This window comes from Sus scrofa, chromosome 6 (genome assembly GCF_000003025.6).
Source record: "Sus scrofa isolate TJ Tabasco breed Duroc chromosome 6, Sscrofa11.1, whole genome shotgun sequence".
Lineage (NCBI taxonomy): Eukaryota > Metazoa > Chordata > Mammalia > Artiodactyla > Suidae > Sus > Sus scrofa.
The window spans coordinates 107,611,890-107,628,854 of record NC_010448.4 but is presented as its reverse complement, the minus strand read 5'-3'; the positions used below and the strand labels follow the sequence as shown (position 1 = coordinate 107,628,854).

Sequence of the window (16,965 nt, the reverse complement as noted above, 5' to 3'; positions counted from 1 at the left end):
CCACTGTTTCCAACTCTGCTTCCAGAATGGACCAGGAGAGGCTACAATCAAATGGAAATAAAGCTAAGGTACAAAGCCACCCACAAATGCCATCTTTGCTCATGTCCTTCTGGACTGGTCAGGGGACATCATGGAGTGGTTAAGCACACGATTTTGGGGATGGACAGAGTCAGTTCAAATCCCAACTGCCAACTTCCAGTCATATGACACTGGGCATATTGCTTAATCAACCTGGGCCTCCATTTCTACATTTAAATGGAGATGACAACTACCTTGCAGGTTCATTGAAAAGATTAATGAAATAACATAGACGAAGCATCTGAGAAAGTGCTTGGCAGAAGGCAGGTGCTTAGTAAATGAAGACTGTGAACAGAAGTTTGATGACTTCCCCCTAATATACTTCCAGTGCTTTCTGTGTGGTTGAGATTTTATTTTCAACACAACAAAGCTGCCTGTATGTCTCCAGAGGAGAAATACCACACGGCCCAATGTGCAGTTGGGACTTAACCTCACATAAGACCCATGAGTCCCTACGGAGGGCATTCTCCATGTGTTTCAAACTTGGTGCATCATCCACCAAGCATGTTCCCTCCGGAAAAGCAGGAGACCGCCCAAGGTTTGGATAAGTTCAGGGAAGCATCTGAACTTTTTGGGAGCTGTCCCATCAAAACTGGAGTTGTCTGGGTTTTGACCACTGGGGCCAATATTCTTTTCTGTCTGCGCTTTTTAAAAAGATCAGAACATTTATTCCCAGTTCTCTATGCCATTAGAAGCTCTTAAGCATGAAGAGTAATTTCGACCAGAATTCTGTGGGTAAAATAGATGAGTAATGTGAGAAAATGAATGAGGAGATTGGCATTCATTGGGGGAAATTAGTGACTCCAAGGAGAAAAATAAAAGTTATCTTCATCAGCTGGCCCAAGGCGGCAGGATTTTTATGATATGTGATTGTTCTCAGCATTCTGTCATGAATCTTTCAGACATGGCACAAATTAGAACCAGAAAGATCTGGGTTTGAATTCTATTTCCAACATTTATCAGATGGGTTGACTTCTTACAAGCTCCCCAACCCTCACTTTCCTCATTGGTAAAATGGAAATATTACTAAGTACTCTGTAGGTTTGTTCATTCATCCATTCATTCATCCATCCAACACTATTTGTAAAGCACTTGGTCTGGCACAAAGCAAGCACTCCATAAATAAAAGCTCCCCCAAAGCTTCTGTGGAATCCTCACGATTCTGTGTTCCTGCATTTCAGGGAAATTTTCATATTTGAACCATGACTTTTTTCATTTCGCTCAGGTATAATTCTCACCTTTATTTTTTTTTTTTTAAAAAGTGCTTGACCCTTTAGAGCCCTCAGAGAAAATGTTTGAATAGAAGAATGTGAGTCCTTCTAAAATCAAACGGATATTATGGAACCTCGCTAAAATGTTAGGCTTATTCTATTGTGTTTCTCAATTCACTTGAATTAATAGGCAAGAAAAATGCAACTACACCGTTAAGTGGGTTGATGTTCAGCCAGGATAGAAGCAGGCTCAGTGACCAGGTGCCCAGGACCTAGGATGCTCCACAAGGGGCTCCAGTACCTTCTACACACACTGCAATTTCCTCCAGTTCCCTGAAGGTGAACAGAGCATATGCAACCATTTTGCCTTCATAGAATTTTTGACTTTGCAGAGCTTTTAATACTTCCCCTCAAATAGGATCCTTTGCCTCACAAACTCTTTTTCTGAGTTATGTCTTTTTGTTTCTCCCCTATTTTGGTTTTTGGTCCTTTTTGCCTTCAGTGTCCTGAGTACTCTCCTGATTTATCCATGACTGAATCTTGCACTGTTCTGAAGAAAACTATGATTTGAGTAAATACCACACATTGCTTTCATTAATATGTCACATTAAATTTAAAATCTCAAATCCAAATCAAAAGTTGGATCTCTTAACATTGTTCATACTTTAGGAAAGTCTGAGGGCTGGGAATTATTTTTCTCACGGGCCACACACACACACACACACACACAGCAGCAGCAGCAGCAAATTCTAATACTTCCCAACAGTTTTTTTTTTTTTTTTCTCCCCTAGGGTCGCACCCACTGCATATGGAGGTTCCCAGGCTAGGAGTCGAATCGGAGCTGTAGCTGCCAGCCTACACCACAGCCACAGCAACACAGGATCTGAGCCACATCTGCAACCTACACCACACCTCATGGCAATGCTAGATCCCTGACCCACTGAGTAAGGCCAGAGATCAAACCTTCACCTTCGCAGATACTAGTCGGTTTCATTTCCACTGCCCCGCAGCAGGAACTCCATGCTTCTTTTTAAAGTAAGAAGGAAAGGGCAGTATTTTACCAAGAAGGCGGTTTTTTGATTGTCTATATCAACCTGATCTCTTCTTTTCTGGGCACTACCAGTTTCTGGAAGCTGTCTCTTTTCAGGCTGGAGTTGCAGGTACAATAGCCCACACGGGAGAAGACGGGGGGAAAAATCACACTATATGATTATAACTGTGACCAAACTATGTCATTTTCTATGAACATGTGTCATTAATAGAATGATAAGAGGCTAGTCACATCCAAATACAACATTTATTTTTCAGCCTTGACAGGCATCAACAGTTGCCACTAAAACTATCTGACTCAGTTTCTCATTTCAGCAAAATTCCATTTTTATGGAGCGGATTTAGAATTAAAGTCATTTGATTCTTTCACAGATATTGGTCATCAAATCTAAGGAAATACTGCATGAATTAGGAAGAAATTCAAGGATGCTTTAATTTCAACTCAGAAGCCCTCTCTGCTCGGAGAAAAAGAAAAACCTTTGCTTATTGCAGAATGGTAGGAGAAGAAGACTGTGTAGGAACAAGTTTTAAGGGGGAAATTTGAGTGAGTTTCTTATCATCCTATTAGGTTCACACTGGAGGAAAAAATGCCACTAATCTGGTGCTCTTGCTAATGAGAAGCTTGACTTCTGGTGTGTGGAATTGTGTGTGCCTAAGGAGGCGTTAAGCCCCTATAGGTCACTGAGTTTTACCCCATGGCAGAGTTGGGCCGATTTGAAACAGGTGGATGGCCGTGGTTACTTGCTTTATGTGAAAACAGTGTTTTGGTAAATGTGATATTAATATATCATATTTCTCCAAGAGCAGGCTCTGTCTCGCAGATTTCACCTAATTCTCACAGCATCCCTGGAAAGCAGTACACAAATGGGAAACTGATGTGTTCATATGTGTCTGGCAAAGTTTGTGATTTCCTAACAGGAAAATGTGAATTTCTCTGAAAACAACAACAAAACCCACCTATACTGCAAAGATAGGGAAATGTTAAGAAGGCTTTGACAGATGTTAGAAAGGGGTAAGGTAATAAACAGTGATGGAAAATTCAAATGTGAAGAAAAAAGTTTGGGGAAAGCTAACAGAGGGCCTTATCGTGAGCATGGCAGAAATCTTGGGTGCTTTGAGAGAGAGACTGGGTAGACAATTCTATGACAATTCTGATACAGTTGGGCAGTATTGCACAGAAAAGTTGCAGTGCCTTGAGATTTGGTTGAAGAGTCGTCCTCTGTCCTGTTGTTTTCTTTTTATCATTATTATTTTTTAATTTATTTTTTCTTTTTTGGCCACCCCTCGGCATGTGGAGTTCCGGGGCCAGGGATCAGACCTGAGCTGCAGTTGTGACCTACACAGCAGCTACAGAAATGCCGGATTGTTTAACCCACTATGCCAGGGATCGAACCTGCATCCTAGTGCTGCAGAGATGCTGATCCTGCATGCCACAGTGGGAACTCCTGTCCTGTTTTTAAATGAAACATCGTACTATTGTTAATAACAACTCCTGTCTAGTGAGTGCTTATAGAAGGGCAGCTGAACTGACTGCATGTAGTCCCTTCAGCAACCCCATAGCCATCACGCTCTTGTTTTTCTCATCTAGCAACGCAGACCTGGGCACTGAATGACATTCAGAAGTCACAGCGTTGGTAAAAGCCAGGGCCAGCAGCAGGCCAAGCCTCTGCTCCTATCCACTGCCTCACTCTGCGTCCTCTCAGGGCGGGCGGGTGTAGCTGTAGGAAAACAGGGCCCACGTTTATGGGGACTGAATAACGAGGAAAACTGAGATCCAAAGTTGAGATTCTCAACTTTTGACTCAGACGGAGGCACTGGTGGGAGAAGAGGAATGAGACAAGAGGAAAAAATTCATGTGCAGTTATGGTATTATGTAAGTCATGTCCTTCCTTTAACAGGAGTTGTAATGGGCCACGTTGTCAATGGAGGCCCAGCACCTCCCTTCCCAGACAGTGTCTTGTGATGTCACCCACGTGGGTGACATGGTCTTGATGTCTTGATGGTCTCTGTCAGCCTGGGGGGCTCCTCTTCCACTAGCAATAGAGGTTTTTTTGTTTGTTTGTTTTCCCAGACTTGCCCTATTTCTCACAGAGTTCCGCGTTCTCCCTCCATTGACTCTTTTTTTTTTTTTTTTGTCTTTTTGCTATTTCTTTGGGCCGCTCCCGCGGTATATGGAGGTTCCCAGGCTACAGGTCGAATCGGAGCTGTAGCCACCGGCCTACGCCAGAGCCACAGCAACGTGGGATCCGAGCCGCATCTGCAACCTACACCACAGCTCACGGCAACGCCGGATCGTTAACCAACTGAGCAAGGGTGGTTCCCGGTGGGATTCGTTAACCACTGCGCCACGGGAACTCCTCTCCCTCCATTGACTCTTCCTCTGCCCCGGGGACTTGGCCCAGGCTGCTGAAGGTGTTGGTTAGGAGGCAACTTCAGGGCGCCCCCTAGAGCAGCATCCACAAGCAGCCCTCCCAGCCAGGTCCCAATTCAGGTTTCTCCTTTGGGAATGAGCTCCTCTCCAGAGGGCGGGTCTGCGAGGAGCTTGCACAGGTCTAGGTCTGGCCATCAGGCATTGACTCAGATGTGCCCTCATTTTCCTTTCTGTGCACACTTTTTAATTTATGCCATTATGAAAATAGAACCGCCAGCTGCCTATCCATGCAGGCCTTCATTTCAGGTCTGAATCCTGCTGCTGACACTTGCTAGCTGTGAAATCTGGGGCAAGTCTCTTAATAACAAACAACTTTTTTTCTTTTTTTCCTTTCTAGGGCCACACCTGAGGCATATGGAAGTTCCCAGGCTAGGGGTCTAATCGGAGCTACAGCTGCCAACCTACACCACAGCATAGCAATGCAGGATCTAAGCCTCATCTGCAACCTACACCACAGCTCACAGCAGCACTGGATCCTTAACCCACTGAGCAAGGCCACGTATCAAACTTGCAACCTCATGGTTCCTAGTCTGATTCATTTCCACTGCACCACAATGGGAACTGCCCCAAAACAAACAACTTTCTAAGTCTTGGTTTCCTTATCTGTTATACAGGGACACCCAACTACTAACTGAAAACAACTTAAGTGGAAACTTCAGGTTATTTTTTTCTAGCACTGGTGGGACAAAGAGGTAAATAAAATGGAGTCAAGCTCAGTTTGTGGGTTTCTTTTATAAGCCAGTGTTTCAAACTCACCTGCCCCATCTGTTAGGACATAGTCATACGCCCTTAGGGTGATATCTCTAGTTCTATAAAATCCTTATAGTTGCAGAGTGTTTAAAGTTAATGCTAATGCTTTCACAGGGGACTTTTGTAACCTCCACATAATCCCATGAAGTTGATAGGTTTGCTTTTTATCCCCCATTTTACAGGAAAGGAAACTGAGACTCGAGCTTTATAATTTTTTTGTTTTTAAGTAACTGGCCCCGAATCTCACAGCTCTAAACAGAGCCAGTCCTCAAACCCACGTCTTCTGGCTCCAATCCTCAGTGCTTGTCCCACGGCCCGCAGCACTGAGGTCAATGATGACCCAAATGATGACCTAAATTTTGACTGAGGATAACATGATTCCAGATCATCAAAGAGAGATTCTATTTGATCAATTCCATTGCACCAGCAAAGTGGCTTGCAATCTGTAGAAAGATCCTTTTTCAAAAATAGCAAATGAAATAATACTGGTTACAGAACATTCCATTTTCTAAATGTTCCCATTGGACGTCTATGCCCCAACCATCAACATGAAGTGGGGATGGGGGTGGGGGTCATACATAGATTTGCCATTTGGAGGAAAGAATAGAAGAGCCATCACAGAAACTTAAAACAGTGCATAGCAGGAAATGAGGGAAAACCTCATAATCCTGTCTCTGTCTCCAGGGAGCAAACTGGAAAACAGATGCCTATGGCTTTAAGAGCAATAGTCATACTGGGAGAGTGTTACAGGTGCTAAGGAAGAGAATGTTTTTCATGCCTTGGTTCTGGGAATTCCCAAAGGCCTGGGTCTGCTTCCAAGAGCACAGCCTTCAACGTGTGTGTTATCCGATATGTGTTTATTATTGGGTATGAACAATGTGGGGAGGAAAGTACCGATCCCATCTGGGGGAACTTGCTCCCCATCATGGCTCCATCACTTCATCTCTGTGGAGAGATAGTCACCCAAGGATTCAGGGTCATTGCAAAGAGCCTGTCTCTACCCTCCTTCTTCCTCAATCTCCCCTTCCTCTCTGGCACTTCCATTTCTTCCTATTTTTCTGTTCTCTCTGCTCTGAGAAAAGTACTGGGCCAGGGAGCACTGGGTGAGACTCAAGGTTTTTCTAAATTAGGCCTCATCACTGTAACTTTCTTCTCCATTGGGGGCAAGAAATGGGTCACGAGATGGGCAGAGTCTAACCTCTCCTCCTAGTCCAGCTGATGCTAGTGGTATGAAGTGAGACCAAACAGTGAACAAGCTGATTCAGTTCCTCTAAGGAGTTCTTCCCCTTGGATTTCTTGATCTTGCCAAAGTTACCTACTTTCAGGTATCAGTTGTATAACTGAGAACCAGGTGCCCTGGAGTTTCCCTTACCTCTTCTTTCTCAGTGTGGCTCAGACCTATGGGCTGGTTTTCCTTAGCCATGCTTCTTACTGTGTTCTCTTAAAGATCAGCAATCATGTCTTAAGTGCCAAGTTCAATTTCCTCTGTCCCTTTTCCATCTTCCTTGATTTCTTGTGGTAGATGACCCAATTAGGAGGGTGCCATCCTGATTCTTCTCCTTCTCCATATAATACTTTCATCTCCCTGGTGCTTCCTCTTCTTTCTTCTTTCCTTTGACATGTGGGTATGACCCTAAATTACTCTTGGTCCTCTCAACTTCTCTCTGCCACATCATCCTTTGGTAAATTCACTAGCCATTGTTTTAAATTTCACTGCTATATGAATGATCCTTGAAGTTGTATCTCAAGCCCCACAAGGCTCTTCATGGTAATAGTATCATAGGCATTTGAAAATGTTAGAATTGGAAAAAACATTAGAGGTGGATTCTAGATTCCCAGTTTTATAGATGAATTAGCTGAATGCTATAGACATGTCTGAGGTTGTATAATTTAATTGTGGTGGAGACCCATGGCCAAACAGGGCTCCTTAAGCTGCCCCTTTTTCCGGATCCCATGCCCACAATTTTTCACATTGTTTCCTTCTTGAAATGCAGACTCTTTCTTTCCCCACCTTTATCTATAAAAACCCTACCTTTAATTCAGCGCACAGGAAATATTGCTGTTTCTCTCTCATTTCCTTAAAAGAAAAAACCCAGTTAATCAAAGTGGTGCACAATGGCCAGAAAAGTGGGACTCTAATTGATCAGCATCCTCAGGGATCTCAGCGGGACCTGCCCATAGGTTTAAAGAAATAAAGGCAATGGCACCCCCCACACACACACCTTTATTCTTTCCACTACCTACATCTCCATCACCAATAGTTAGTAAAATATTGGATTAAATATTTATGTGACCACATGTCAAAAAGTTAAGTGTTATGTGGGAGGGAATTCAATGAAAACTTTTAACCATTAAAAAAAAAAAAAAAAACTTCTAAAAGAAGTCCAAAATATCTGTTGGTAATTTAAAAGGCATAGCAAAGATTTTGACCCTATTAAACTTCCTTATACAATGACTTATTTTAGGCATTAGGAAATTTTTGGTTCAAAGGACAACTATTTTTATCAATATGAGTCATATACTCTTTCTTACCATTTATTTTATCTGCCTCCCACTTTCTCCCTTACATACTCATACAGTTAGAATATTACATGATTTCTCAATTCTCTTTTATTCTGGTCAAATTCTGGTTAGAATTTAATGTTAAATGTAAGTATGCCATAAATACTTTTCTATTTTTTTTTTATTTTTCCTGTCATTAAACTATGTTGAAGAATGAAAAATAGGAAACAAGGCATTTATGCTGATGGATAGTTTCACATGGGTATTAATAAGTACTCCATAAATGAATTTCTCCTTTTAATTTATTATTAATCATCAGTGTTACTAGACAAAGATGCTAGTGGCACACTATTTTTAGGTCTCTTAAAACTAAATCTTTGCTTAGTCTACTCAGTTGCTTTGTTAGTTGTCCAAGAAAATCTGTATTTAGTGGGAATTTGAATATTTGCTTTTAACTTTTTACACGGTGGCTTATAAAAGTATCCTGACATTAGTAAAATTACCCAGTCCCCACACTCAAGCCCCAGGGTACCATGTCTGGCCAAGAAGCTGTACTGGGAGAGGGCAAAGAGAATGAGGCCACTCTCTGAGCTTGATGCTTAAGACAAATCAGTTATACATCACCCCACTGAGTCTTTCTTTTATTGCATATGAAAGAATGTTCTGTATTTAATCTCTAAATAGAAGCCCCTTTCTACACTCTAGTTTGCAGACTATCAACTTTTCCAAGTTAATTCCCTTAGTGTCTGACTCCTATTTTAAATGAGTTAACATATGGCAAGTATCTGGTCACTAGTCTATCACTAAGATGTAGAAAGTGGCAACACTTATTCCTATTATTAACCCTGAGGGTTCTATGAATCCCTCTGAGGTCCTAAAAATGGATGTTGTCTGAGGCCTCATGTCACTAAAAATTGACCAATCTGTCTTCCTTTCACCTTGTACTTCTTCCTCATTGCACTTGTCATGATTTGAAGGACAACTATCTTTGAAGTTTGGAAAATATGTGCACAGCTAGGAAATCATAACTTGGACCTAGTTCCTTAGAAACTTTCTCCTTTGCTGAACTCTAAGTTCCGTTAAAGGCTGGAACGCTTTGGCCTTGTTCTCTCCTCAAATCCTATTCCCGAGGAATAGCACTAGCACAGAGTAGACACTCAGCATTAATCCACGGTGCCCTGTTTCTTGATCCAGGCCATCTCTTCTGAAGTCCTGATAGAGAAATATAGCTGTCCTCATGGAGTTGATGCCACTTGCCTTATTCTCCTCTAGGTCATGAAAGGCCCTTCACTATAGGATGGTGATTTGGTTAAGACTGAGTTTTCCTCCCACCTGGACGTAATGGGAGACACTGGAGGACCTGCTTTTTTGTGTGCTCAAAAAGCACATCATTTGCACATGAGGGACAGTCCAGCTGCTTAGGTAGAACAGAACCCTTTGGAATGAGGAAGTTCTGTAGACATCTCATCTCACAGGGTTTGGTAAACATCTGCAAACACTAATAGCTAGTAGTGTCTTCAAATGCATTGTATAGTCTGGGGTTATTTTCACCTTTTTTTATTTTTATTTTTTTTAAGTGATGGAGAGTCTCTAGGACTATTTTAATTGACTTTAAAATTTTTTCCTCTGTACCTAACTACAGACAAAATGGAGCCAATAGTTCCTTTATGAAATTTTTGTGCCAAATGCCATTGGGTCTTTTTGATTGTGTGGTGCACACCCATTGTTAATTATGCTGATTGTTATCCATAGTGGAGTGACAAGTAAGACTCTGGCTCTGAGGCTTGGGAAAACCTCATTTTCAGGACAGACAGGAAACCACAGCCTGGGCTTTGATTGACCTTGAGCTTTATTCTCACCTTCCTGGGCCCCTTCCTCACCTTCGACTGCCCCACATTCAAACACACTCAATGTCCACTTTGGCTTAAGTGATAGGAGGAGATATTCAGTACAAGTGAGAAGCTATTTTGCAATCTGAAATCATAGAGTCTGGAAATGGGAAATGATCTAGAGTTCTATTATTTCATCCAATTCTTTCATTTTACACAGAATGAAAATGGAGACCAGAGTGGCTAAGTGAGCAGGCAAAACTAGAACCAGTGTCCTGAGGGGCGAGTTAGAATTCTCCAGAAAAAGCCTACATAAGAGGCCACTCCTGCTCTGGATTTTACTGTACACTTTTAAACCCATGTGGAGCAGAATCCACACTGAGAAACAGTTAATGGTTCTTTTGTATACGTTCATCTGTTTCCCAACAGCTAAGGCATATTTTAAAAGTAGAAGTATAAAGACAGGAAGAGGGAATCCCCGTCATGGTGCAGTGGAAACAAATCTGACTAGGAACCAAGAGGTTGTGGGTTCGATCCCTGGCCTCGCTCAGTGGGTTAGGGGTCTGGCGTTGCTATGGCTGTGGTATAGGCTAGCAGCTGTTTCTCTGATTGGACCCCTAGGCTGGGAAACTCCATATGCTGCAGATGCAGCCCTAAAAAGCAAAAATAAATAAATAAATAAATAGATGATAGGTACTTAATTTAGATGTTGGAGGCAGCATTCTAGCAACCAGAATTCTTCTTGATTTTATTCAGCTAAGTGAAGACCAAATTACCATTATGGGTGATTTTTATGAAGAGCTAAATGACTTAATTAGTTTGGCTTTTATGGTAGCCTGAAGAGATCCATCCCCACTGACTCCTGTGTTTTGACAAAGCTCAAACACTGTCATAGATCAAAGGGAAGATAACATGAAATCTGGACATGTCAAGGGTGCTACACTGAGAGCCTCCTGTAAATGGGTAATTGAGGAGCTGTTTCCAAGCTGGACTCCTGACCCCAGAGGCTGTAACATCAAGGACAGAGATAACCACAATCTGAGGTGTCTGAGCCCTGGCTGCTGGGAGAAACGGATCCTCATCCACATCGCCCTGCGCATGTGTTCATCCTGGCAACCATTCAGAATATCAGCTCACTGCCATGCCTCTTGTAAACGTGTCCTTTAGAAAGGAGCCTTCCTTCATGCATAAGGCTTTATTGCTTTCAAAGTCTCAGGCTTCCTTCGAAATCAGCCTTATCCTTATTTATTATTGACAAGAATATCAACCACACCAAAGCTACCAGTGCCTAAATTGTTCATCTTGTTAAAGTTAATTTAAGCCAATATTGGTTACAAATAATATTTCATGTAATGTGGTTTGTAGTTGTATTCAAAGCAGATGACCTTGGTTAAAATACCAGCTGTGTACCCTTGAAATGACACAATTTTTCAGTGTCATTGTAAACTAGAATAATAACACCTATTCTGTGAGGGTTTTGTTTCTTAATATTCCACAGAAATGTGTTCATTGCAGGAAACAATTTTTTGTAGAGCCACATTACATTATGTTTTAAGAAAAAGAAGCAAAAGTAGGTGCTATGGCAATTAAACTTACAGCAATATCAAAATTTAAGCTAGAATGAGTCATTTGAGAAACTTACCATTACCTATATTTAAAATGTGTAGGTTCTAATCAGAAGAAAATAATTTTTTCTTTTGAAAAAAATCTCAGACTCCAAGGAGTTTTAAAAGTCTGAAACTTTTCCCATAATGCCCTTGAAGTAATCAAAAGAAACAATATGTTTATTTTTCAGATGACTAGATAGATAATGCAAAATTTTCAAATGGTCCCAACCTTGTGAATTCTAAATTCTTGGGATTATTTTTTACTTTTGATCCTCTCATTAAAATTCACTAATTTTAGTAAATTGTTACCAGGATTGTAATCATTATCAGGATTTTTCCAGGGGGAACTGAGACGCTGTAAATATCTCACAGTTATGGCTTAGGGGCTACATGAATGGATTATGGAAAAACCTGTAGAGGAATTGGTTTTTCTTGAATTTTTTACAGTGGGAATGGCTATGAAGAAAGAATTTTAGCAAGTGCTAAGAGAGAGAATGCATATCCAGACCTTTTCTGTACAAAAGGATTTGCTTTGAAATCTCAAGAAATGGTCAAAAAAAGGACATTCAGATCTGTTTCAAAGGCAATAGTTTGCATCTATTAACCCCAAGCTCCCAATCCACCCCACTCCCTCCCCATCCCCCTTGGAAACCACAAGATCTGTTGTTATTTAAAATTTTGTAGGAAAAACATAAATGTCTCATTTCTGTAGCATTAAGTTTTGCCCTCCCAAAAGATCAGATTTGTTACAGAGAGTCGTGCAGCAATTTATGAATCTTTGAACACATCTGTTTAATTGAGAAAATATTAGACTATTTAAGGATGTACAGTGGTGCTATCTATTAAGTCAATGGATTTTACAAAGTAGGCAGAGGACCCTTTGGGTTTCAACCTTCAGAGGTCAAGGTCTCCATTGCACTTCTGACATAGAACCTAATGTACAGTGAACAGTTTTCAAAGCTTTCTTCAATGTGGCTTCCTGGTCTACCAAGCAGCCTCTGCTATCTGGTTCGTAGGCTGTTTAGATAAGTAGCCCACACCAGCTCTGAGGGGCATGAATGCAGGTCTACTTGGAATCTGATGAATAGTTTGCTCTCTCTTGTGGGAGAAGGGAGAATATTGGTCAACTTGTCAAAAAATTTCTTCCCAGATTTGAAGAACAAGAACAAGAAGAAATTTTCCCCATGAACAGAATATATGTCAAGTATAGAATATACCAGAACATCTCAGTCCTCTAACTTTCTGGCTAGATTTCAATTTCCCACCCTTAAAAAATACAGAATAGAATGGAGAAAAAGGGGAAGGCTGACTTTAAAACTCTCAATAATGTAAAGAAATCTCAAAATCACACTGTAGTTTCTTTTTTAAATTAGCCAGCATATGACACTGTGTAAAGAGACCTTGTGTACAATTATTGGCTCTCCTTATCTCTAGTGAGAATTCTATTTTGCAATACGAGAAACTCAAGTATTGAGAGACAAACACATTCAAGGTCACGTAGTATTGGATGCATGATGCAAGACACTAGAATAGCATTCCAATAATTGTGACATTTCTAGTTATCTCCATGCAATATATAACTGGCCTCTTTAGGCCTTAGCAGCCTGATACATAAAATGGAGATGTTATATAGGGTTTCCAGATAAACTACAGGATATCCAGTTATATTTGAATTTCAGATAAACAATAAATAATTTAATATAACTATGTCCATGCAATATTTATGATATACTGATGCTAAAAAATTATTCATTGTATGGCTTAAGAAGATGTGATACATACACACAATGGAATACTACTCAGCCATAAAAAATGAAACAATACCATTCATAGCGATATGGATACAACTAGATATTCTCATGCTAAGTGAAGTTAGTCAGAAAGAGAAAGACAAATAGCATACGATATCACTTATATGTGGAATCTAAAATATGGCCCAGGAGTTCCCATCATGGCTCAGTGGTTAACTAACTCAACTAGCATCCATGAGGAGGTGAGTTTGATCCTTGGCCTCGATCAATGGGTTAAAGATCTGGCATTGCTGTGAGGGGTGGTGTAAGTTGTAGATGTGGCTTGGCTCCTGCATTGCTGTGGCTGTAGCATGGGCCAGCGGCTGTAGTTCCTGTTCGACCCCTAGCCTGGGAACCTGCGGGTTCCCTTCGGGTGCAGCCCTAAAAAGACAAAAAATAAAAACAAAATAAAACAAAATATGGTACAAATGAACCTATATACAAAACAGAAACATATTTACAGACATAGGGAACAGACTTGTGGTTGCCAAGGGGAAGAGGGGAGGGAGTGGGATGAACTGGGAGTTTGGGGTTAGTAGATGCAAACCATTACATTCAGGATGGATAAGCAATGAGGTCCTACTGTATAGCATGGGGAACTATATTCAGTCTCTCGTGAAAGAACATGATGGAAGATAATATGAGAAAAGGAAGGTGTATATGTATGACTGGGTCATTTTGCTGTACAGCAGAAATTGGCACAACATTGTAAATCAACTATAATTTAATTTTAAAAACATGTGCATACCAAAAAACACATGAAAAGATGTTCAACATCACCCATATTAGAGAAATGCAAATCAAAACCACTCTGACGTACCACCTTACACCAGCCAGAATGGCCATCATCAAAAAGTCGACAAACAATAAGTGCTGGAGAGGGTGTGGAGAAAAAGGAACACTAGTACACTGTTGGTTGGATTGTAAATTAGTGCAACCACTGTGGAAAATAGTATGGAGAGTCCTCAGAAAATTGAAAATAGAACTACCATTTGATCCAACAATCCCACTCTTGGGCATCTATCCAGAGAAAACCAGACTCAAAAATATATATGTACTCCCATGTTCATTGCAGCACTAAATACAATAGCCAAGACATGGAAACAACCTAAATGTCCATCGACAGAGGAGTGGATCAAGAAGATGTGGTACATATACATAATGGAATATTACTCATCCATTAAAAGGAACAAAATACCAGCATTTTTAGCAACATGGATGGACCTAGAAATTATCATGCTAAGTGAAGTCAGCCATACCATGAAACACCAACATCAAATGCTATCACTTAAATGTGGAATCTGTAAAAAGGACAGAATGAACTTCTTTGCAGAACAGCCGCTGACTCACAGACTTTGAAAAACTTATGGTCTCTGGAGGAGACAGTTTGGGGGGTGGGGGGATGTGCTTGGGTTGTGGGATTGAAATCCTGTGAAATTGGATTGTGATGATCATTGTACAACTACAGATGTGATAAATTCATTGAGTAATAAAAAATATAAAACATGTGCATAAAAATCATTCATCATTTATTCAAAATTCAAATTTAACTGGATAGCCTGCATTTTTATTTTCTAAATTACCACATTAGATGTAAATAATTATATTCCTTTGGTTCGGTTTTCTTCAGTTATTGAAGAATCTCTGATCTCTCTTAAAAATGTCATAGAACATTCCATAGAGAAAGAAGTCTTTTGAACAAACAGTAAAATAAAAAGATAAATAATGCAAATTTAAAGATGGACAAAGGATTTGAATGGACATTTCACTAAAGAATCTGTACAAATGACCATAATCCCATGAAAAGATGTTCAACATTATAAGCCATTAGGGAAATGCAAACCAAAATAATGGTTAGTACTTCATACCACTAGGACGCTTAAAATAAATGACAGATAATAACAAATGTTCATAAGAATGTGGAAAAATTAGAGCTCTATTCTTTGCTGGTATAGGCACCTAGGAAAACTTCTCCTTCAAAATGTTGAACATATAATTGCCATTTTGAAATTTCACTATAGATACATATCTAGAGAATTGAAAATGTTTGCACAGAAACTTGTAGATGAATATCCATAACAGCATTATTTGTAATAACCCCAAAGTTAAAGCATCTAAAATGTTCATCAACTGAGGAATAAAGAAAAGTGGTATATCCATTCAGTGGAATATTATTTGGCAATAAAATGTGAAGTATTGATATGCACTACAATGTAGATGAGCCTTAAAAACATCATGTTAAGTGAAAGAAGAATGTGACTGAAGACCAAACTTTGTGTAATTCCATTCATATAAAAGATAGAAGATATACTAGTGGTTTCCAGGGGATGGGGATAGGGAGAAATGAGAAATGACTACATGGTATTTTTTGTGGAGTGATGGAAATGTTCTCAAGATAGATACTGATAGTTCCATAACTCCATTATACTAAAAACCACCAAATTATATATTTTTAAAGAGTTAATTGTATGGTATGGGACATATGTCATAAAGCTACCTATGTTATAAAACGTATTTGGCTATACTTCTTGTGCAAAGAGCAACACAAAATGGGTAAACCAGAAACTAATGAAATTGTAAAGCACAAGCAGTAAGAGGGAATGATGTAAAAGGAAAGAGAATGGGACTTCTCTGAGCATAACTTTTATTTTTTATTTTACTTTATTATTTGCCTTTTTGTCTTTTCTAGGGCCACACCTGTGGCATATGGAGGCTCCCAGGCTAGGGGTCTAATTGGAGCTGTAGCCGCCAGCCTATGCCAGAGCCACAGCAACTCGGGATCCGAGCCACGTCTGCGACCTACACCACAGCTGATGGCAATGCCAGATCCTTAACCCACTGAGCAAGGCCAGGGATCGAACCCGCAACCTCATGGTTCCTAGTCGGATTCGTTAACCACTGAGCCATGACGGGAACTCCCTGAGCATAACTTAAATAATGTTTTTACTTTGAGCACACTAATGTTTTATACATTCAAAAGTAAAACTAAATAATAAGGATAGGAAAATAGGAAATTCAAATACAAAGAGAAGCAAGTGAACCTAATTATGTCAATTTGATAATAAAAATATTCAGAAGAAAATAGAATTAGTCCAAATAACTTCTCTGATGATAAATATAGAACAAGAAGAACTGCAAAAAATCCATGCCCAGGAGAACCAATATCTTCACTGTGGGAGAAGGGATGTATAAGGTTGAACTATACGAAATAGCTGATATTCAAGAGTTCTTAACCCCCCAAAAGGAAATGTTATATTAGTGAATCTAATACAGATATGAACTGAGGGAAAGAGAGGAAGAACCCCATGCTATGGGTTTGAATTAGTGTGACTTAACAATCTTTATAAGTTTTATTGAAGTATAGTTAATTGACAAGGCTGTGATAATTTCTGCTGTATAACAAAGTGACCCAGCCATGCATATACACATATCCATTCTCTCTTATTCTTTTCTCACATAGATTATCACAGAACACTGGGTAGAGTTATCTGTGATATACAGCAAGTCCCCTTTGGCTAATTGTCCCCTATGCCTCAGTGTGCATATGCCAATCATAAATACCCAGTCCATCCCTCCAACCTACCCCACCTTATGACATAATAATTTTTTTTAAATCATATTTTCTAACTCTGTCCACTGTATGGACCTAGAATCAATGGCACTCCAGTAGAAATAAGCACACATAAGTTTTGGTTTCTAAATACCATTTCCTTCTAC

At 40.0% G+C, this 16,965-nt stretch overlaps 1 long non-coding RNA gene across 2 annotated transcripts in view; it reads left to right on the top strand.

The window, feature by feature from the left end:
- Window positions 1-16,965, top strand: part of LOC106510680 — a 337,456-nt gene that overhangs the window by 310,602 nt on the left and 9,889 nt on the right. The gene's annotated exons all lie outside the window — the stretch shown is intronic.